At 38.2% G+C, this 23,360-nt stretch overlaps 1 protein-coding gene across 4 annotated transcripts in view; it reads left to right on the top strand.

The window, feature by feature from the left end:
• The window catches only part of NFIA (nuclear factor I A), a 396,205-nt gene that overhangs the window by 12,013 nt on the left and 360,832 nt on the right, over positions 1–23,360 (top strand). The gene's annotated exons all lie outside the window — the stretch shown is intronic.

Genomic DNA, 23,360 nt, shown 5'->3' with positions numbered 1-23,360 from the left:
TTTAGTGAGTTGCTTTGATTCATAATAACATTCTTTATTGTTCCAAGGCTGTTTTAAAGACATGCTTTTCCTGTGTCTATTACAGCAGGTAGAGTAGCATTCGGGATAAAACTATTGAGGACTGGATAAAATAATGCATTTTTACTTTGTTCCTCTTGTCTTGTTTTAGACAAAAGGCTCATTGTGTTAACGTGAAAGCTCAGGTCTTGTGAAACTTGTTGACTTTTTATATGTACATATCGGTCTTGCTAGATTACCTTCATGGCAGTTACTTGAGCCAGATGGAAGAACGAAGGTTGTGGAATCCTTCCAGTAGGTTGTTTTGGGGTGCATGTATGTATGTATTTTTTCCCAAAGGGCAGAGAAGATGATACCTGTAAAAGGGAACACTCCATTGTTTTGCAAAACATTTTTAATTCTAAAAATGTGAGCAATTTTTTAAAGAAGTCATCTGATAGCCTATTCTCTATATTATTTTTCTCAATATATGTTTTAGAAAGAGAACTTTTGTTATCCATCTGTCCTTACATAAGAAACTGGAGAAATTTACTTTGCAAGCATGTCACATCATCATTTGCATTCTGTTGGCAGGGGATAGATGAGTATTTTAGAGGATGTGATCTGTAAGTGTTTCAAATATTTGGGTTTTTGAAAATGTATACTTAATTATAAGAGGCGCCTGTTGCTTTAGCCAGTTATGGGTAGCAAAAACGAAAAGGCAACATCTCTCAAATGACCTCTAAACAGGAACAAGTAGCCCTTTATTAACTCTCGGTTAACTCTATTGTTGTTACTTTGTCTATTGAAAAAGCAGAGTTAAAATTTTTTATTTATATATATATATATATATATATATGTAGAGATTCTGCTAGGCAAGGTGCAAAAAAGGTGTGGCTATTAGAGGTGCTTTGGGAGCACACTCTTCAAAAACCGTGTGTTTAATCTCCTATATTTGGAGAAGTAAATAACATAAATGATAATAAATGCTCTAACAGACCAACATAGGAAATTGCAGGTGCCAACGAGTGATGCCCATCACGGTGTGTGCTTCCTTCCAAGGTAACATCACAACGGAATACCTGTTCTGCGCTTATTGGTGTGAGCAGCGTCCCTTCTAAGTTTTACGTGTAAACGTTTCCTTTAGATGCACAGAGATGCAGCCTTCTCGCTCTCGCCGTTTCACGTTGGATTCTCTTTCACTGTTGACGGTTTTTGCCCGCTTTATGGCTCCAGATCCTTGAGCCAACACAGTTGCTGGCGGTTTCAAGGACCGGAAGGTTGATGTTGTTAAAATGGCAGGTAGAAGGTTGCTTAGGAAGAGTGAGCATCCTTATTGCTAATGAAAGATTTATTGCCAGCGCCGTGGATCAGACTACCTTTCGGTTCGGTTTCCCTGCGCCTCCCAGAATCCCTCGGTCGCTTGAACGCCGGCCAAGCGCAGGCCATTGGCTCTCCTTGCGCAGCCGCGGCGCCTCTGCGCGCACCGGGAAGGGTCCGAGGGATGCTCACGGTCTTTTGTCTGAAAATATCTCCAATTTGATTTCAGAGATTTAAAGGCCTGTTATTTGTGGAAGGGAAGCTGCCAGTACAAATAGGAGGTAGATCGGTCAACTCGCATACAACTGATTTGACAAGCATCTGTTATAATACTGAAGATTTGTAAACACTAAACAATGTTTTTACCTCCTTAAAAGTTTTGAGAACTTGCCAGTATTGGCAGGAGGCAGAGACTCTGAAACGTGCTTCAAGAAACATGCCAAAACCATTGTGGCCTTTTCACCTATAGTCTCCCCCCTCCTTTCTTTTAAATGTATTTTTTTCTCTCCCCAAATGCCGTTTCCCCCTTTGAATACCACCAGAAGATCTTTTTTTTTTTTTTTTCCTTCTAAAAATGCATACAATAATTATTGCTTCATGCCTCGGCCTATTCTTTGGAAGGAAGTTGAAATCTTAGAACACACATGTAAATACTGGAAGCTAATGCAGAATCAGTTGTTTTTTAAAAGTGTAGGAGATGCTTTTTTTGAGTTATTGAGACGCAAAATACAATACATAAGCTGCATTCCTTTTTTTTTTTTTCTCCCCTCTAAATCAAGGGGCATTAGAACTGTGAATTTTGTGGCTGATACACAGTAACAAGTGTAATGAAATCGGAGTGATTCCAGAAGCCTGAGAATTTCATCTCGTTAAAAGTACAAAAGAGTAAAACCATTTTATGCCCAGAATTTGGTCTCTACTTGAGTCGTCCTTGCCGTGTATCGCATGACAACTTGGAGATGTTATGGTATGGTGGCAAATGGCTTTCTTTGTGGGCGTGTAACAGTAAAGCTAATTTATGACTAGTCTTTACCAGATGATCTGTATCAGAATCTACAATATACCCGGCACGTGGCAAGGTCACAATTTAAGTTGTTAAGGTCATAACCTTAGCCACCAGGCATTTGACCTTTTAGATAAAGTTAACCTTTGTTCATTAGTAGGCACTCAACCGAGAACTTTCTGGAGAGTTTTTTTTTTTTTCTTAAACTGCTTCTGTATAACTTCTGGTAATGTAATCAGATTCTAGAAAGATTCTCAGTTGAGTTAGTTAAATTTTGTAAGGGGTTAGATTTTTTAAGGACTCATCTCTTATATAGAGATAGGTTGCTGTATCTAGGCCATAAAATGACAGTGTCACAATTTACTTTTTATAGTTATTACCTGCTGGGGGATAGAATGAAAGCTGAGGCAGCTGTGTGGAGATGTTTAAAAGCTAAAGTTAAACAAATAGAATTATGTTTAATTCAGCAAAGGCCTTTGCTGAGTTTTGAGTGGCTTTAGGCCCCAAAGCGATTAATCACAATGAGCATCTTCAGTTTTTAGTGGATGAGGAACTTTCTAAGATTGAAAGTATTTTTAGTTGCCTTAACATTCACTTTGAAAGACAAATACATGACAGAATTTGCCAGGTAGTTGCTGAAATTGTTAATTCGCCAGTGACAGGGCAAATTGAACTTGTCCTAGTGGTAGCAGGAGTACTTGTTAGTTTCACGGTAGAAAGTGACCGTATTTGCACAGGAGTGTGTTCAGTATAGTGGTTACTGATTGCTTTCCTGCTCCCATCGTTGCTACCTTGACTTAGCGTTGCTTGAACCAGGAATAATCTAGATTTGCTCACTTACTCAAAGAGTTGCGGTGCCTGGGAAGCTTGGTACCTGTCCTGGAAACCTGCCGGCAGGGTTACTGATGACCGCATTACCTGTGCTGTATTGTTCACTTAATTATGCCGTCATGAACGCTCATGCAAATTATTTCTGTTACTGTTAGTTTCTGCCTGATAGGCCACATATTATTCCATTTCAACGAAGAGAGGTTCCCATTCAGGTGCACGGTAGTTGTATTTTGGCTGCGTGACTGCCATTCCTTCATGTAGTAATAGAGAAAGCCGTGATATGCAGATAGAGCAGATGGTCATGTTGACAGACTGAGAATTCACTTCCTACTGCTTCAGAGCAGGTGTAAGATGAGGAGTGTCTGTGTAGGGGCGTGTGTGCGCTTCGTGTGCATGTGTGTGCACATCCAGGCTGCACACAAAGTGCTGGCTCAGGTGGGGGGGGCGGAAATGCTTTCTTTTTCTAAAAATCGGGTACCTGAAATACAGTGTAATCATCTGTGGAAGGTTGTCAGTGCATACCGAGTAGTAGTAATAATTATAAAAAAAATTTTAATGGATAATGTTATATTGTTACAGTTTATAATTTTATGCCAAATTAATTGTGATAGTTTTCAAATTTTAGGTAACTTACTATGTTTGTGGCAGGATTGTGTATCTAAAATATAGTTAATATGTCCTGTTAGCAGGTGCTTGTGTGTATGTATGTTTACACTAAAATCTAAGACTATACATTAGTCTTAATAATAGTACCTTAATAAACTGCCTAGTAGAAATAGTTATGTGGTTAGTTTCTTTGATTGATAATAATAAACTGTATTTGGAAAAAGAATGGGGTAAGATTATATACAGTGATATTTAATGTTAGTACCACTCTATTTCATATTGTAACCCTAACCTGAAACCAAAGGTGGATTTTGTGGCTGATTGATGTACTGTAACTTACTGGTATATGCACAGGCTTTTAGAAGATGTCATCTTTTTACTTATCTTTTCATTCCTTAAGGGAGTTAGCACAATCAACAAACTTGAGATTAAATATGGCTTTTGTATCCTTGAGTGTTTTCTACATAACTTGAAGATTGTAGCAGTATCCTCTATTTATAATGCAGTGACAATATTCTTTATCCTAGAATGTGGTGAGAAAGAAGATGAAAGGCAGAGAGAGTAGAAGGAATAGGGAAAAAGGGTTGCTCTGGAGTAAAACAGAGGTCAGCTCATTTATGGCTCAGAGGTTTGAGTGTTGGTAAGAAATTTCCCAACGCTGCTGGCTTGGATTTGCCTTGTCTGCTTTTCCACCCAGTGATGGATAGCATTAATTTAAACCTATTTAGGGCTAGTGTGGGAGAAACCACAGCCTTTGTTGTGGTCACTGCTGTACACAGTAGGACTGGGTGTTTTACTTGGTTAAGGCCTCAAGCTGCTTCCAGAGGATGCAGAACAGTCTGTCGGGTTTTTAAAACTTGCACAGAAGCAGCAACAATTCTAATTGCTCACAAATGTTAATATAGATTATTAAAAACAATTTTGAGGTTAGAATAGAAGGAAAAACATAAAATACAGATTGCATTCAGTGAATGTGCTAAACACCAATTTGTTGTCATCTCAGCAATTATTTTCCCATGGTCATTTAGAGGTTAGATCTTGCTTTTAAACATAAAATTGTAAATCCTTGGGAGGTGAGGTCAGGGGAAGGAAGAAGTCAGGTGGAGGAGGAAGAGAATGAATGAACTGGCATGCTTTATTAAGAGAAACATAAAACTGTGAACTTAATTGCAAATGGAGATGTTCTAAAAAGTGTTTTGGTTTAAGTAATGACTGTAAAAGGATCCCAGGCAGTAAGACGTCAGGTGGAGAATTTTATAATCCATCTCACCATCAGTTTTTGCATTGTATGTTCTAGACTGAGAGACTGTCGGGGCTTTTGGAATTTCTTTTCAGATTTTTAGAAAGAAAAGTTTTGCAAAAATTCTCTGTAGCATTTAGGGTTTCAGTTAAGGACACTGTGGCATGCATGAACTTGGAAAGGAGGCTATTGAGATAATCATTATTATTATTACCATTTTTCTTTTCAAGGGGGAAACTTACAGTGTTGTCAACATTTTGGCCATTTCCCACCGAGGCAACTGTTAGAAGTGATTGATCCAAACTTTTAGAATTTATCAGAATTCTCTAGCTGCTGTTAAGATAGAAATGGCTTTTTCCCTAGGCATTTCCCAAAATATTAGAAATAAATAGTTCTTGTTTTGTTATGACAGTTCCACAGAGTAAAAGTGTATTTTATCTAACAGGATTAGTCTTCTTATTAATATTCTGGTGAAATAAACATGGCCTTTGAGCCAAAGGAATACGTCCACAAATGACAAATTGCGGCAGGTTTGGAGCAGAGGATATTTTTGCTGTTTTGTTTGTAAGAGATACTAAATGAGATAAGATTGAGAGAAATAAGTTCATTTGTGTTATACATTTTGGCAATTGTTGTTCTGTGAGATATTGCTAATCTCAACCTGAGAAATGGTTAGGATGATCGTAATAACTGGAGATTGAAGTGGTATAGCTTTCAATGTTTTTTGAGAGTTTTAAACTTATTTGTCTTCATATCTTTCACATATTTTTCTAGTGGTAAGTATTTTGGACCTTGATAGATTGAGAGTAGAGAGAAGGAGGGGCTTCCCTGGTGGTTCAGATGGTAAAGAATCCACCTGCAGTGTGGGAGACCTGGGTTCGATCCTTGAGTTGGGAAGATCCCCTGGAGGAGGGCATGGCAGCCCACTCCAGTATTCTTGCCTGGAGAATCCCAATGGACAGAGAAGCCTGGAGGGCTACCGTCCATGGGGTCGCAAAGAGTTGGACACGACTGAGCGACTAAGCACAGCACAGCACAGAGGAGGAGAGAGGTGGAAGGAAGGAAGGCAGGCAAGCAGGCAGCCGGGCAAATATTAACAATACATTTTATTCAGTGTCTGTTTTGCAGCAAGTGCAGTACTAAGTTTTGGTGTTCATTGTGGCTTTCTTTTTTAAAACCTTCATTGGAGCATTGTAAATAAGCAATGCACTGTCCATTTGTACAGGTGAGAATCAAGTCTCAGAGGTGCTTAGTGACTTGTGCAGAGCGAGATTAAACCCAGGCCTCCTGATCCTGTGTCCTATGCTTTTAAAAATAAAATTCAGATCCGTCTGATATCCCTCTTTACATCCTGTTGTCTGGATTTAAAGAAGGATTGGATGTCACTTAAATGGTATCGCACACCTACCTTAAATCAAAGGGGCAATAAAAAGTCAAAATCCAAACCCTTCCCACGGAGATATTTTACAGTGAAGTTCGGGTTTTGTCCGCAGGATGAAGCCACACTTGGTTAGAAGAGGGAGAGATGGTCTCATGCTTGTTAGTGTTGGGGTCAAAAATCTGGAATGACTTGTTCTTTCTTGTTTTTAGAATGTAGAAGTTTAGTGAATAGAAGCATTATAACACAGGTTTAAGAATTTGTTTTTTGTTAAGATAAAGTTAGATGAATTGATTTTAGATGCTTTGGGAATTAAAGCAGCCATTATTTTAAAAATTGTAATTGCATGTAATATTTTACTGGATAGATTTTTGTACATTTTCAAATATGCACAAGATATGTATTTTTAAATTTCATTAGATTTAAATGTTTTAAATTTACTTTGTTCCCAAAAGATCTTTTGTATAGTTATTTTAAAAACAAAAAATGGAATTTTATTAGTTTAAAAAGTAGATTTTTAATTTTAAAGACAAAGGAGGAAAATTGAAAATAGGAACGTTTCATTTTAATGCCCTTAAGTAACTGATATATTTACTGATTAATTTATTTAATGCCGTTATTTTCATTTTCTTCAAACTTTAGCAGGATTAGTTCTTAGTGACTTAAGTGTAAAAGTTCAGAGAGTCACTCAACATGAATTTTATAATTGTAAATAGAAAAAAGGTAATAATTATAATTTATATTACATCTATTCATTGTATATATGAATCCTTCTAGTATTTATTTAAAAAATAAGCTGTTGAATTGAACTTACATAGAATAAAATAGAAATGTGACTTTCTTTTGAAGTTTCATTTTTTTAGAAATGCTAATAAATTTAAAAGTTAGGGTGTTGAGTATGTCACCCCAGAAAGGGAAAACTGAGGTATGTGTTAAAAGTGATTCAATTGGAAACAAGAGGATTGCGATAAAAAAATAGGACTCACACCCCACTGTCTTCCATCAGGTTCCATACTGCCTACCTTTGATGTCTCTGGTGAGAGTTTCTGGTGGGACCAATAGCCTATGAGTTTCCAAACAAAAACTGTTTTCAGAGCATATATATTCATGTAAATATTTTAATGACTATTTTTGAAATGCTCTATGGGTTATAAAAGCAAGATGAAATAAAAGTAGCAATAAAACATATTTTAAAAATGAATAATATTTAGCAGTTTTGTCGGTATTTCTTTGTAGCATCTGCCATTGTCAGGCTGTTGTCTTTGTTGCTATGGTTTGGGTGATTTTATTTCCTTTTGTAATTTTGCCAGCCAGTGATTGGCTAGTGCAACATGTTCATGCTGTTGGAGAAGATGTGTCTGTGGTGAGTCATATAGCTTTATCCGATTGGTAATTTTTGGTAGGGAAAGGTATTTGTCAGTGGATAAATAGGAACTGTGGTGCTACAACATCAATATTCATTTAATCTTCAAGATTTGGGACCTATTACTTAATATGGGAAACTCAGAACTGTCTCTTCTGTGTTACATCCCTACCTTTTTCCTCTTCCCCTATTGGAAGCGTTTAGAATTCTGTGTATTTTAATTTTGAAGAGAACAGTGATTTAAGTTTAAGTTCCTACATAAAGTGAATATTGTATGTATGGGATCCCATCGTCACTTTCAAATATTCCTTTGCCTTTCACAGGAGCTGACATCACAAGTCCTTAGGTTGACAAATTCTCATCAACTTTTGTGAAAATTTTGGCTGCAAAAGGAGTAAAGTCAAAAGAGGGCCATAGACAGATGGATTTCAGTGTTGAGATGACATCAAGCCCTTCTTGTGGCATTTTTAAACATTCCAAATGAATGAGGAATGGAGATGCTTAAAGAGCTTACTGTGGAATGAGTAATTAAGATACTGTGCATCTGCATGTAAACCTTCAGCAGAGCTGTTGGGCTCAGATATAATTGCAGATTAAGAATGAAAATAGTAAACATCTTTTATGCTGAGTATAATTAATAGATATTAGATATTAAAAGTGTTGTTGATGGAAAACAGTGTACACCTGAGAGTATATTTTTAGCATTAAGTAATTGAAAGTTTAAGATAAGTGGGTTACGGACACTTAAGATGAAGCAAGGATTTGGGATAAGGATTTGGCAGAAGCTTGTCTGCATCTCTGTAGAACTATGGTAGGATTTTTGCATGGATGCCTTGTATATAAAAATTACCGAGTTACAAAAGTTTCTGATTGATTTATTTAGCTGGCTTTTTCTCCCCTTCTTTTAAATGGTGGAGGTTCTCTTTGGGAAAGTAGTTTCAAGTAACTTCTGAGAATGAAGTCTTTGTAACTTGATGCTGTTCAACAGCGTAACTATTGTTGTCTGTTCCTGTCAGGGAAAGATAGTCATTGCAATACTTTTATTGTATGGCCTCTTAATATGTGACAAGGACTTTTATCAAGAATTCTCTTTTCTTTTAAATGTACTTTTAAAGTCCCTTACCCTTCCGACCCAATCAAGGATGACAGTGGTTTTTAAGAAGATTCAAATGAATTTTTATTATTTTTTTCTGCTTATTTACTGTACAGACAAAAGTCTTATTTTTTTTAAAAAAATGGGACTCTGAAATCGTGTGTTTTAGATTTTCTGTAAAATAAAATAGGAATAGAAATTAACAGAAAAGTGCCATCTCATTGGGCCCAGGATGTGTATAGTTCTTGGAGAATGAGGGTATTGCAGCCTGAAATGTTAGCATTGAAAAACTAATTGTTCTGAAGGTATTTGCCCCTCATCTCAGAAAAGATGGCAAACATGCAAAATGGATAAATGTAATCCTTTGTACTTTTACCACCTACATTTTTAAACTACAGTGACTCTGATTTCTCTAGAAAGGTCAGAGGTTTCAGACAGAAAGCTTTGTGATGCTTCAAAGAGAGACATTTTCAATTTTGCTATCTAAAGACTGATTATGCATAGCTTTTAACTTTATTTGCAGTTGAGCCTCGGAGGTGCTGCGCTGGGGTGGGTGATGCTGAGTAAGTGAGGCCAGGTCATGAGACAGCAGAACTGGAGGCAGACAGATAGATGGGAGAGGAGCACAGATGCACATTCAGAGAGGCGCATGTTTGGCCCTTTATTACTGACACCTTTTAAAAAGTGTGAACAGAGCAGCTGAAACAGTGTGTTTTGCTTTGTGCTGGAGCATTCTGTGACAGACTCTTTACACGCTTTGGGCACTTGAAGGAGTTTACATAGCTGGGTGCCATTTCTTAGGGTTGGCTTTGTTGGTTTTCTAAATTGTGGATATGGGCTTCTTGGGTTTTATGTGGGTTGCTTTGTTTCTGCTTTGTTTTCCTTTTGGACTTCTCCAAGTTTTGGAGAATTTTTCATGTTGGGTGGTGGGGGCGAGTGGAGATGGTAGATGCCTTTTGTTGTGGTTTACTCCTGTTATTCAGGAAACTGAGGTTCAGAGAGTGTTCTTAGCTCACTCAGTGTCAGGCCAATGGTAAGTGGCAGAGCGAGGATGAAAGCCAGACCCGCTAGACTAGTGTTGTTAATTTCTATGGTATTTAAGTTGGTTCTTATACATTATTTTATTAGCTCTTCATGTAAATCTTTCCTTTTAGATAGGGGAGCTTTTATAAATGCCTTAATGTTGCTGAGAAACAGAGAGGCTGAGAAACGTGTCCATGGTACATGCTTAGGAAGTGGATAGGGCTGGTTACCAGGTCTGACCTTTCTACGGCCTGTTTTTATCTCCCGTGAGTTCCCGAGTATATCATTCTCCCTAAGGGCTGCTTTGGAATTTATGCTGCTGCTGCTGCTAAGTCGCTTCTGTCGTGTCCAACTCTGTGCGACCCCATAGACCGCAGCCCACCAGGCTCCCCCATCCCTGGGATTCTCCAGGCAAGAACACTGGAGTGGGTTGCCATTTCCTTCTCCGTTGGAATTTATAGATGGGCTTAAAATTGTTCTCTGGAAGTACATTATAGTGCTGAAAGCTATTGTTTTCTCTGAAGTTAAAATTAAAATTTTTTTTTATTTTTGGCTGTGCTGGATCTTCGTTGCTGTGCGGGTTTTTCTCTTGTTTCATCTAGTGGAGGCTACTCTCTCGTTTCAGAGCGCAGGCTTCTCTTGTTGCAGAGCACCAGCTCTAGGATTCCTGGGGTTCAGTAGTTGCAGCTCCTGGGCTCTAGAGCACAGGCTCAACAATCGTGGTCCATGGGCTTAGTTGCCCTGTGGCATGTGGGATCTTCTTGAACCAGGGATCGAACCAGTGTCCTCTGCATTTGTAGACAGCTTCTTTACCACTGAGCAACCAGGGAAGCCCTTCTCTGAAGTTTAGAAAGTGATGAGCAAGTAGTCTTTGTCCTGGTTTGTTAATAGAGTCAGAATTTTATACTTTGAAGGAAGCTTAGAGGAAACTTTCATTTTGCAAGTCAGTGCATCCCAGGAGCTCTGGAGATAGAAAATTCTTGTGTAGGTTGAGGAGCAGTTGTGGTCTGTTGTTACCATTTGCGTCAAGGTGAATGCCCTTGGTTGGTGTTGTCATAGAAGATGTATTTTGGTTGCCTCTGTTGACAGTTTCAACCTTGTCATTGACAACTCAGTTCAGCAAGCATGTTTTGAATGCTCATTACCTATTAGGCACTGTGCTAGGTGCCAAAGATAAGGAAAAACTAGGAGATGAGTTGATGCCATCTTAGATGAAATTTCCTCAGAAACTAAGATTTTAAGGTTTTCAATGTTTTAAAATTAGGATTCTCCCAACTAATAGCCCATACGAGGTTTTAAACATTTGCACAACCAGTTACTGATACCGCCTTTTCCCTGTACAATTGGTCTACGTCGAGGAATTCTGTCATCTGATGACATCACTAGTAAGTGTGAAATTTTTTGTTTTCTTATGTCAGAAATATCTACATAAATGGAAGGCAAATCGAAGTAGTCAGAACAGGGCACAGGTGGTTTCTATTATTTAATAGTTCACTGTAGCTTGTCTTCTCTAGAGAAATCTGGTATATAAAAAACCTTTTGCTTCTTTCTTTAAGGCCCTCCTTTGAGGAATGCTGAGGTATAAAACAGTTATAGGGAAACTAAACAGCAGGAGAAATGAGGGCGTGACAAACAAAAAGGAAGGGGAGGCCTTGGGAGCAAGCGTGGTGAATTCACTTGGCAGCTGCAGGTAGGTCCTAAAATACGGCCAAGTCCCAGTAGCACAGCCATTTCATTCTGTCTTGCTCCGTCTCCGAAGAAAGTAAGTAATCTTGGGACTTTGACATGGAAGTGAGTCTTAAGTTGTCCGAGGTCTCAAACTGCTCTGCCTTTCTTTGTCTTGTGAAAAGAAAACAGGCAAGTATTAAGGGGTCCTGTGTGTGTGAGTGTGGTAATGGGGCAGCTGTGAGGGTCTTTTGGGGAAGTGTGTACAGATGGTGATAGAGAGGAGAGGAACTATTGCATGTCTGATAAATGAAGTACAAACAGCAGCAACACCCGCAACAATCTGGTGGTCCCAAAGACTGGAAATTTTGTGTTCTCTGTTATATCTGCTTGTTGTTTAACCTGAAAATGAAATCTATTTCTGCAGCCGTTCCTACAGGTGCCTTTCTTTGTATAGTGCACAGAACAAGTGATTTGTTCTGTAATTATTTTCAAAAGGCACATGAGAATGGCATGGGATTATCATAGAAATTCACTCTGAACACTGTAAATAAAAATGGTTGGGATTAGTCACAGTGACACGGGGTACATCTTGGAACTCAAGACAGATTTCTTTGTTTGACGGTCAGGGTGAAGAGTGAGGCAAACTCGGTAGAGTTCATGGAATGTTAGCAGTTCATTTCCTCCAGGGAAAATCATGTTGACGTCAGATGAAACAAGCCACTTGGATACAAATATCAGAATTTACTTGATGAGTTTAGGAATATTTGATGTTTCCTTTAAGAGTGTCTTATTTCCAAATAATAAAAGTTTTGACGCCTTTGAAAATTTTTCCATTTTTGCTACTAATCTTTAGAATCTCCCCGTCTCTCCTCTTTCCTTGCCCACACTTTACTTACTTGTAATCCTGGATGGCATTTTTTCAGATCTGGCCTTAATTCTGTTTTCTTTGGTCTCCATTTTTTTTTCATGAAATATGAATAAAACTGAACACGTTAATGATAAACAATGCTCATTAATGCTATATATTTTAAATTATATGTATTTAGGAGAATTATGATTCTATATTTGTGAGTCAATATAATACTCTTTGCTATTTTTTTTTTCTTTGCTATTGTTTAATCACTTATTTAGAGGAAAATTGTTTCAAGGGATTCTCCTGGTCTAAGTCCGACATCTGGAAAAAGGATTGCTCATCTTTAAATTTGGAATGAGTCCCCAGTCGCAGATTCCCACCAGGGTGATGTTTCAGTAAACTCTGATGTCTTAGCCTTGGATTCTTGAGCTTTTGGAGGCAGGGGCTGAACTCTGAGGAGGGAATTCAGGACTTAAGGAACTTAGTGTTATGGAGTGACTTGTGCTTCTGACAAGGCCCCTTTCAAAATGCTGTGCATTATTGAAGGTTCTTATTTGTTATCAAAACAATAAATGCAATGTTTAAATAAGGACAGGGTGTATTGAGACAAATGTGGGATAATTAACCCAAGTAAGTTACCTTTCTGGGTTGAGTGAACCAGTGGACATGACTAACCTTGAAGCTGGAGAGAGCACATGCAAAGACATAAATGAGAATTTTAGTGCACAGAACATATAGGGGCAACCTGTTCCTCTGCCAAGTCTTTACCCACTATACACACACACACACACACACACACACACACGTGCACATATATACACATATACACGTGAGTGCATGCTTGCTTAATTGTGTCTGACTCTTTGCAATCCTATGGACCGTAGCTTGCCAGACTCCTTTCTCCCTGGGGTTTTCCAGAGAAGAACACTGGAATGGGTTGCCAATTCAGAATAAATAAATTATAATCCTGACAATAAAGCTTTGGTGATGTTGGACTTATTTATAAAAATTATATAGGCTATTTGTTTTTCTGTCTGAGATCTTGGTGTTCTCTTTTACCACAACTGTTTACCTAGAAAAAATGATTTGGAGGTGATAGAGTAGTATAGCCATTGCTCCACTGTGTATGTGAAGAAATTCATTTCTATATTATAGCAATAGTGATTTATCAAGTACCTACTGTGTTCTAGCTACTCTGATAGGAGAGGGAGAAAGGATTTTAATTTCATGGTGTTAAATTTGTGAAGAGCACAATCTTGATTAAAAAGGGAACCCTATCCTCAGGATGAACACACATATTTTCTGGTTTTGAATCACATACAGTTCTGTTCTACAGGGAAAGTGTCTGTCAATCACAGCCTTATCTCTAGTGAGCATTTGCGGGTTTGTTTGTCTATCCTCGCTGAATAGGATAGATTTTGGCATGGTTAATTCTCCTAAGTTGGGAGAGGCCAAGGGCAGTAGTGGTAGAAAAGGTAAAGATCCAAATTAAGGAGCTGGGTCCAATTATATACGATGAACTCACACATCCCCCCGCTCCTATCCAATACTTTACTCTCATTAAAACTCGTAGACCAATTTCATTAGCTCCAAAATGCACCAGCATATGTAAATCTTCTTTGTTTAATTGGAGACCTATTGATTGTAGGTAACATAAGCCTCTCTAAGGGAAACAGAACCCAACTGAAGATAAGAGTTTCTTCCCCCCAACACATACAGCATTCACAATTTTATTTCTCTAGGCATGTTCATTATCAAAACCATTCCACTGCAGACTTTACCAGAAAGTGTTTCTGTCTGGCCCTGTTTTCATATCTAAAAGCTCCTACTGGTTTCAGCAAAGGATAATGGAAAGATTTTGATGGAATATGCATTTCTTTTTTTTTTTAACTGACACTTTAATAATAGAAAAACTTATAAAATCATATGAAAAATAATTTGCTTTAAAGAGACTGAGAATAAGTCTTCTTTTGTGTTTTCATATACTACTAAAAGGGACCGAATTTTGACTGTCTTCTTTGGTGAGAGGCACCAGCAGTATTCCAATGAGGAATGGAAACTAGAATGTGCTTTTCCCCTTAACATTCTAATTGGATCTCAAAATTACAGAGAGGATAGCGTACCAACCTGCACTTTGCAATGTGATATAAAGTATGGGATTTTCCCAGTGTGCTTCAGAGGACTGGGGCATCTTGTAAATGTTTAAACTATAATGAGAAAATGTGCATTTACTTATATATGTTCCCGCAATTCCACTTTATTTCTGAAGTGTAGGATTCAGGTCAAGGTCAATGTAGGGCTAGTTGCTTACAGGGAAGTAGGAATCTTGGGAAGGAGAAATATCTGTTTAGATATTGTATTCATACAGTAACTCAAAAATTATCTTTAAATGACAAAAAGTAAGGTGTCAGAGAGGTAAATATCTCTATTTTTTTCCTTTCTTAAAATTATGCTAAATTTACATTTAGTGTTAAGACCTTGAATTAAGAAGCACTCTAATTTTTCTATTCCTTAGAGTACTATTGATCTCTAAAGGAGATATTTAATTAGTGAAATTATAGCATCTTGGGAAAAAATTCTTCTTTTCTAATTTTGTAAGGTAGTCGATGCTGCATCGCAATACATTCCTGGCCTTTCTTGTACTCGTCATTTTCTTTCTTTCTCCTGTGTAGCTGCTTGAACACCTCCCAGTGGGTGAGGAGTGTTTGTTCAGGTGGCACAGAGTAGAGAGATCTTGACTGGTAGAGAGTAACTTAATATCAGCCTCTATAATGCTTATCAGTGAAATTCTAACTCATTTAATTATTACTTAATTCTCTGATTATTTTTTGTATCTGAGAGAAGATGATTGTCCTCACTCTGGGGAAGTATGGATGGCTAGATGTTGTTATTGCAGTTTCTTAATTCACTATACCTGGTAAGGTGTTTCAAGCTAGAGCACCTTTTTAAAGAATAGGGTATCTATGTACCTACAAAAATGGTGAAATTATGGCTGGACCTGTGATGAAGTAGGGAATCCTCATGTTCACTTCATCTTTTAGTAGTGGATGCCACTCATGTTTGGTCAGGTTTCTAAAAAATTTGTTTCGGAGATTATTCATAGGAGCTCCGGTCTATACCCAGGTATTGAATGTTTATCACTGGAAGGAAGTTTTATACTCATTTATCATTTCCTCTCTGCCAAACCACAAAAATCCCACCTTGTTGATCTTTTCTCATATATGTGATATATGGTGTGTGTGTTTGAGAGAGAGAGAGAGAGGCTGCCTAGCTCTTTACAGCAAACCTGTATCATCATCCTTTCTTAACCTCTTTCTAGGAATAGAAATTTCTTTGAAACCAAGCATAATTGAGAAATGAAATAGATTGTTAAAAGACTGAATGATGCATTTTAAGTCGAACAGACATGTGAATTATCTGCTGTTTCAATTTGTCCATCCTGCAGTTCCCTCCATGATCACAGTATCATCCATTTTTGCATGGGAATTGGAGATTAGATGTAAAATACAAATTATTCACACTAATCAAGTAAAAAGGAATGAAGATTTTTTTCTAATTTGACTACTCATATATTTTCTTGGAGGAAAAAGCATTATTAAAATAATCCAAAATAGAAACTCAAATGTATTTCTTTTAAACTGTTTCAGACCTGTTGCTGGAGGTTCTAAGATATTGTGAAAAATCCTTTTAATAAACAATACTGGTTTGATTTCTTACTGAATTTCACTATTTTTCAATGTGAAAATATATGTAATTTATGACACATTATAATGAAGACTAGCTACCTACTACCCAACTCAAAAGAAAGAGTACATTAGCAATACCTTGTATTTACTTCCATGTTCCCTAAAAATAACACTCTGAAATTCCCCCCATTATCATGAGTATTGTGTTTATCAATCCTCTCCTTTAAAAGAAAGGTTTTTAATCACCAATGTGTACTAAATATATTTCAGTTTTGCTTGTTACTAAATTTTATAAAAGGTAAAGTATATGACACTTCTTTGGTGGCTCAGACAGTGAACAATCTGCCTGTAATGTGGGAGACACAGCTTTGATCCCTTGGTCAGGAAGATCCCCTGGAGAAGGGCAGGGCAACCCACTCTAGTACTCTTGACTGGAGAATTCCATGGACAGAGGAGCCTGGTGGGCTATAGTCCATGGGGTTGAAGAGAGTCAGACATGCCTGAGCGACTTTCACTTTCACTTTATCTAAACACACACATACATATAGACATTGGTGCTTCTGTAAATTGCATTTTCACTTAACATTATGTTTCTAATATAATGTTTCTAATGTCCTGTTGTTAAAGGGTCAACTGCATGGAGAGTTGATCCTTGAACAACATGGGTTTGACCCATACCAGGTCCACTTATATGCGATTTTTAAAAAATAAATATTTCAGTACTACATGATCCAAGGTGGTTGAACCCAAGATGTGGAACTGTGGACATGGAGGGCTGACTTTAAAGTTTTATACAGATTTTCAGCTGTGTGGGGGTCAGTGCCTCTATCCCTATGTTTTTCCGAGGTCAACTGTACTGTGATTTCTTCTTCTTTTTTCTTGTATAACATGCCATTGTGTAATGGAGCAAAGTGATGTTTCCAGTTTCTTGTCATTCAGTTCGGTCACTCAGTTGTGTCCGACTCTTTGAGACCCCATGGACTGCAGCACACCAGGCTTCCCTGTCCATCACCAATTCCTGGAGCTTACTCAAACTCATGTCCATTTAGTCGGTGATGCAGTCCAACCATCTCATCCTCTGTCTTCCTCTTCTCCTTGCACCTTCGATCTTTACCAGCATCAGGGTCTTTGCTAGTGAGTCAGTTCTTTGCATCAGGTGGCCAAAGTATTGGAGTTTCAGCTTTAGCATCAGTCCTTCCAATGAATATTCAGTACTGATATCCTTTAGGATGCACTGGTTAGATCTCCTTGCAGTCCAAGGGATTCTCAAGAGCCTTCTCCAACACCACAATTCGAAAGCATCAATTCTTCGGCACTCAGTTTTCTTTGTATTCCAACTCTCATATCCATGTATGACTACTGGAAACACCATAACTTTGACTAGATGGACCTTTGTTGGCAAAGTAATGTTTCTACTTTTTAGTATGCTGTCTAGGTTTGTCATGGGTTTTCTTCCAAGGAGCAAGTGTCTTTTCATTTCATGGCTGCAGTCACCATCTGCAGTGATTTTGAAGCCCAGGAAAATAGTCTGTCACTGTTTCGATTGTTTCCCCATCTATTTGCCATGAAGTGATGGGACTAGATGCCATGATCTTAGTTTTCTGAATGTTGTTTTAAGCCAACTTTTTCACTCTCCTCTTTTACTTTAATCAAGAGGCTCTTTAGTTCTTCTTCGCTTTCTGTTATAAGGGTGGTATCAACTGCATATCTGAGGTTGTTGATATTTCTCCTGGCAATCTTGATTCCAGTTTGTGCTTCATCCAGCCTGGCATTAGGCATGATATACTCTGCATATAAGTTAAATAAGCAGGGTGACAGTATGCAGCCTTGACATACTCCTTTCCTGATTTGGAACCAGTCTGTTGTTCCATGTCCAGTTCTAACTGTTGATTCTTGATCTGTATACACATTTCTCATGAGGCAGGTCAGGTGGTCTGGTATTTCCATCTCTTGAAGAATTTTCCACAGTTTGTTGTGATACACACAGTCAAAGCCTTTGGTGTAGTCAATAAAGGAGAAGTAGATGTTTTTCTGGAACTCTCTTGCTTTTTCAGTGATCCAATGGATAGTAGCAATTTGATCTCTGGTTTCTCTGCCTTTTCTAAAACCAGCTTGAACATCTGGAAGTTCACAGTTCATGTACTTTTGAAGCCTGGCTTGGAGAATTTTGAGCATTACTTTGCTAGTTTGTGAGATGAGTACAATCATGTGGTAGTTTGAACATTCTTTGGCATTGCCTTTCTTTGGGATTGGAATGAAAACTGACCTTTTTGACTCCTGTGGCCACTGCTGAGTTTTCCAAATTTGCTGGCATATTGAGTGCAGCACTTTCACAGCATCATCTTTTAGGGTTTGAAATAGCTCAGCTGGAATTCCATCACTTCCACTAGCTTTGCTCATGTGTTGCTTCCTAAGGCCCGCTTGACTTCGCATTCCAGGATTTCTGGCTCTAGGTGAGTGATCACACCATCGTGGTTATCTGGGTCATGAAGATCTTTTCTGTATAGTTCTTCTGTGTATTCTTGCCACCTCTTCTTAATATCTTCTGCTTCTGTTAGGTTCATACCAGTTCTGTCCTTTATTCTTATTCTTTATTCTTCTTGTTATAAACAAGTGTTATGAACAGTAGCATGTTTTCTAGACAATATGTGTAAGAGCTTCTTTAGAGTTGTTGAATCATAGAGCATGTAAGTATTAAGTTTTTTATAAAGATAATATTATTTTATTAAGTAGTTGTACCTATATACACTCTCACTGATAATTGTTGTTCAGTCCCTAGATTGTGTCCAACTGTTTGTGACCCCATGTACTGCAGCATGCCAGGCTTCTCTGTCTTTCACTATCTCCCAGAGTTTGTGTAAACTTATGTCCCTTGTGTTGATGATGCCATCCAACTGTCTCATCCTCTGTCACCCCCTTTTCTTCCTGCCCTCAATTTTTCAGAGTCAGAGTCTTTTCCAGTGAGTCAACTGTCCGCATCCCGTGGCCAAAGTACTGGAGCTTCAGCTTCTGCATCAGTCCTTCCAATGAATAGTCAGGACTGATTTCCTTTAGGATTGACTGGTTTGATTTCCTTGCAGTCCAAGGGACTCTCAGGAGTCTTCTCCAACACCACAATTCAAAAGCATCTGTTCTTCAGCTTGCTTAGCCTTCTTTACAGCCCAGCTCTCACTTTCATACATGACTATTAGAAAAACCATAGCTTTGAATATACCAATCTTTGTCAGCAAAATGATGTCTCTGCTTTTTAATATGCTGTCTAGGTTTGTCATAGCTTTTCTTCCAAGGAGCAAGTGTCTTAATTTTGTGGCCATGGTCACCAACTGCAGTGATTTTGGAGCTCAGGAAAATAAAATCTGTAACTGTTTCCACTTTTCCCCCATCTATTTGCCACAGAGTGATGGAACTGGATGCCATGATCTTAGTTTTTTGAATGTTGAGTTTTAAGCCAGCGTTTTCACTCTCCTCTTTCACCTTCAGGAGGCTCTTTAGTTCCTCTTCACTTTCTGCCATTACAGTGGTATCAAATTAGAAATACAATCAAATATCAACAACCTGATATCTGAGGCGGTTGATATTTCCACTGGCAATCTTGATTCCAGCTGAGTCATCCAACCCAGCATTTTGCGTGATGTACTCTGCATAGAAGTTAAATAGTAGCAGTGTTTAAAAGATTCTGTTGATATTCATCCTTTCCAGCACTTGAAAAGGGAAGTGAAAGTGAAAGTCACTCAGTCACATCTGACTCTGCGACTCCATGGGGTATACCGTCTATGGAATTCTCCAGGCCAGACTACTGGACTGGGTAGCCATTCCCTTCCCCAGGGGATCTCCCCAATCCAGGGATTGAACCCAGGTCTCCTGCATTGCAGGCAGGAGCCACCAGGGAAACTCAACACTTGCCACTATCAAATTTTTACTGTTTGTTATTCTGGTGGTTATAAAATGATAGTTCAGGATGGTCTTATTTTGCATTTCTAGTCTGATTGCTAATGAGATTAAGTATCTTTTTTGTATACTTAGGAACCACTATCTTTCCTTTTCTGTGACATAAACACTCATGACTTTCACTCATTTTTTCTGTTTTGTTGCTTGTCTTTTTTTTAAAATTTGTAGAAGTTCTTCATACATTCTTATTTCTGTCCCTTTGTGTTTTATATTTGCAAATATCTTTTCATAGTTGTGGCTTGTCTTTCATTTTCTTTAAGGTATCTTTGATGACCAAAAGTTCTTAATTTTAATATAAATTTTATTAATCCTTTGTTTTACAGTTAGTCCTTTTGTGTCTTAAGATATCCTTTGAGTTTAGAGATACATTGTATTTCTCATGCATCTTTAAATATTCATCTCACATTTAATTTTGCATTCCCCGTGGAATTTATTTTTGGTGTATGGTATGAGGTAGGGATCTAATTTCATCTTTTTCTCTGAATAATAGTTTTCACTTATCATTTATTAAATAGTTTCTCTATTTGTAAATGATCTTCAGTGTTCTGTCATTTATTAAGTTTTCATATTTGTGTGGGTCTGTATTTAGACTCTGTTCTGTTACAGTGACCAGCTTGTTGGCGTGTGTGCAGGGGTGTGTGTGTGTGTGCACGCGCGCGCTCGGTTGCTTCAGTCGGATCCGACTCTGTGACCCCATGGACTGTAGCCGGCTAGGCTCCTCTGTCCTTGGGATTTTATAGGCAAGAGTACTGGAGTGGGTTGCCAGACCCTCCTCCAGGGGATCTTCCTGACCCAGTGACTGAATTGGCATCTCCTGCATCTCCTGCATTGCAGGTGGATTCTTTACCACTGAGCCACCGGGGAAGCCGGATCAGCTTGTCTTCTCTGTATCAAAACCATGCTGTTCAGTTACTAAGCCCTTATAATTAGTTTTGCTATTTGATAAGGCAAACCCTTTACAGTTTATTTTAAGGAGTGTTTTTAATTATTCTTCACCTCTCTATTTCATATATATTTTAAAATCATCTTGTCAAGTTTCATGAAAAATCCTATTGGGATTTTGTTTAGAAATGCATTAGATCTACAGATGAATTTGAGGTGAATTGACATCTTTTACTGTCAACCTTACTGCATCTATGAACATGGTATGTTTCTCCATTTTTTTTACATCTTATCATCACTAAATTGTATTATTTTTCACCCAAATCTTGACTTTTTTTTTTTGCAAAGCTGATTTTGTAAATTGAGTTTTGAAAAATATATTTCTGTGTTTCTAGTATAGAAATACAGTTTATGTTTAAATAGTGATCTTTTGTGTAGCTGTATTTACATATTTTTCATCCAGAAATTTGTAAATTATTTTGTGTTTACTGTGTGTATAATCATACATTTTCATTTCTGCAGTTCTAGTGCTGTGTTTTTATTCTCCTTAACCTTCTTACTACCCCGGCTCCAGTTCCAGTTCAGTTCAGTCACTCAGTCGTGTCCGACTCTTTGCGACCCCATGAACCGCAGCATGCCGGGCCTCCCTGTCCATCACCAACTCCCAGAGTCCACCCAAACCCATGTCCATTGAGTCGGTGATGCCATCCAGCCACCTCATCCTCTGTCGTCCCCTTCTCCTCCTGCCTTCAATCTTTCCCAACATCAGGGTCTTTTCCAATGAGTTTGCTGTTTGCATCAGGTGGCCAAAGTATTGGAGTTTCAACTTCAACATCAGTCCTTCCAATGAACACCCAGGACTGATCTCCTTTAGGATGGACTGGTTAGATCTCCTTGCAGTCCAGGGATCTCTCAAGAGTCTTCTCCAACTTCACAGTTCAAAAGCATCAATTCTTCGGTGCTTTCTTTATAGTCCAACTCTCACATCCATACATGACCACTGGAAAAACCATAGCCTTGACTAGATGGACCTTTGTTGACAAAGTAATGTCTCTGCTTTTTAATATGCTGTCTAGGTTGGTTATAACTTTCCTTCCAAGGAGTAAGCGTCTTTTAATTTCATGGCTACAGTCACTATCTGCAGTGATTTTGGAGCCCAGAAAAATAAAGTCAGCCACTATTCCCACTGTTTCCCCATCTATTTGCCATGAGTGATGGGACTGGATGCCATGATCTTAGTTTTCTGAATGTTGAGCTTTAAGCCAAATTTTTCACTCTCCTCTTTCACTTTCATCAAGAGGCTCTTTAGTTCTTCACTTTCTGCCATAAGGGTGGTGTCGTCTGGTATTCCCATCTTTCAGAATTTTCCCCAGTTTGTTGTGATACACACAGTCACAGGCTTTGGCATAGTCAATAAAGCAGAAATAGATGTTTTTCTGGAACATTCTTGCTTTTTTTCGTGATCCAGCGGATGTTGGCAATTTGATCTCTGGTTCTTCTGCCTTTTCTAAAACCAGCTTGAACATCTGGAATTTTATGCTTCATGTATTGCTGAAGCCTGGCATGGAGAATTTTGAGCATTACTGTACTAGCCTGTGAGATGAGTGCAATTGTGCAGTAGTTTGAGCATTCTTTGGCATTGCCTTTCTTTGGGATTGGAATGAAAACTGATCTTTTCCAGTCCTGTGGCCACTGCTGAGTTTTCCAAATTTGCTGGCATATTGAGTGCAGCACTTTCACAGCATCATCTTTGAGGATTTGAAATAGCTCAACTGGAATTCCATCACCTCCACTAGCTTTGTTCGTAGTGATGCTTCCTAAGGCCCACTTGACTACCCTGGCTAGTACCTCCAATTCATTGTTTAATTAACATGTGAGGGTGGGCATTCTTGACTTTTTCCTTGATTTCCTGTTTATTTTTTACCCATGAATGAGACTGAGTTAGTGCCTTACTATTTAAATATGTCATTTGCCGATCACATTTTAATTAGAGAAAGGTCAAGTGAAACCTTACCTAGTTTTGTTAGTTTTACCCTAATTTTTCTTACTAGATTTGCTCTATGTTACCAAAAATCGAAACCTCAAATTCTCTGGGCAAATTACTTCATGCCAAATGAAGTAGTAAAAATTATTAGGTGAGTGGTGTTTTGAACATTGTGGTCATCTAAAATTTCACAATGATAGGCTAAAGTGTGTATATGCATCATTCTAGATATTTCAGTAAAGACAAGGACTAAATTTTATGTTGACTTGAGATTCTCTGTTACCTTGGTATGTGGATCAGCTTCTTGAGTGTTTAATTTGAACTATAGAATCCTTAAGTATCATTTTTCACAGTTTGAAATGCCTGATTTGGGTGGGTTTACCACCCCACCCCCCCATTTCCTCATGCAATTTTTGTTAAGACTTGAACAGATTACTTGTAATCTTGTGAGCAGACTGCAGGAAGACAACTATTAAAAGTAGAAG

Source organism: Cervus canadensis, chromosome 2 (assembly GCF_019320065.1).
Source record: "Cervus canadensis isolate Bull #8, Minnesota chromosome 2, ASM1932006v1, whole genome shotgun sequence".
Classification (NCBI taxonomy): Eukaryota; Metazoa; Chordata; class Mammalia; order Artiodactyla; family Cervidae; genus Cervus; species Cervus canadensis.
The sequence above is the reverse complement of the archived record's forward strand: the minus strand, read 5'-3'. Positions and strand labels throughout refer to the sequence as shown.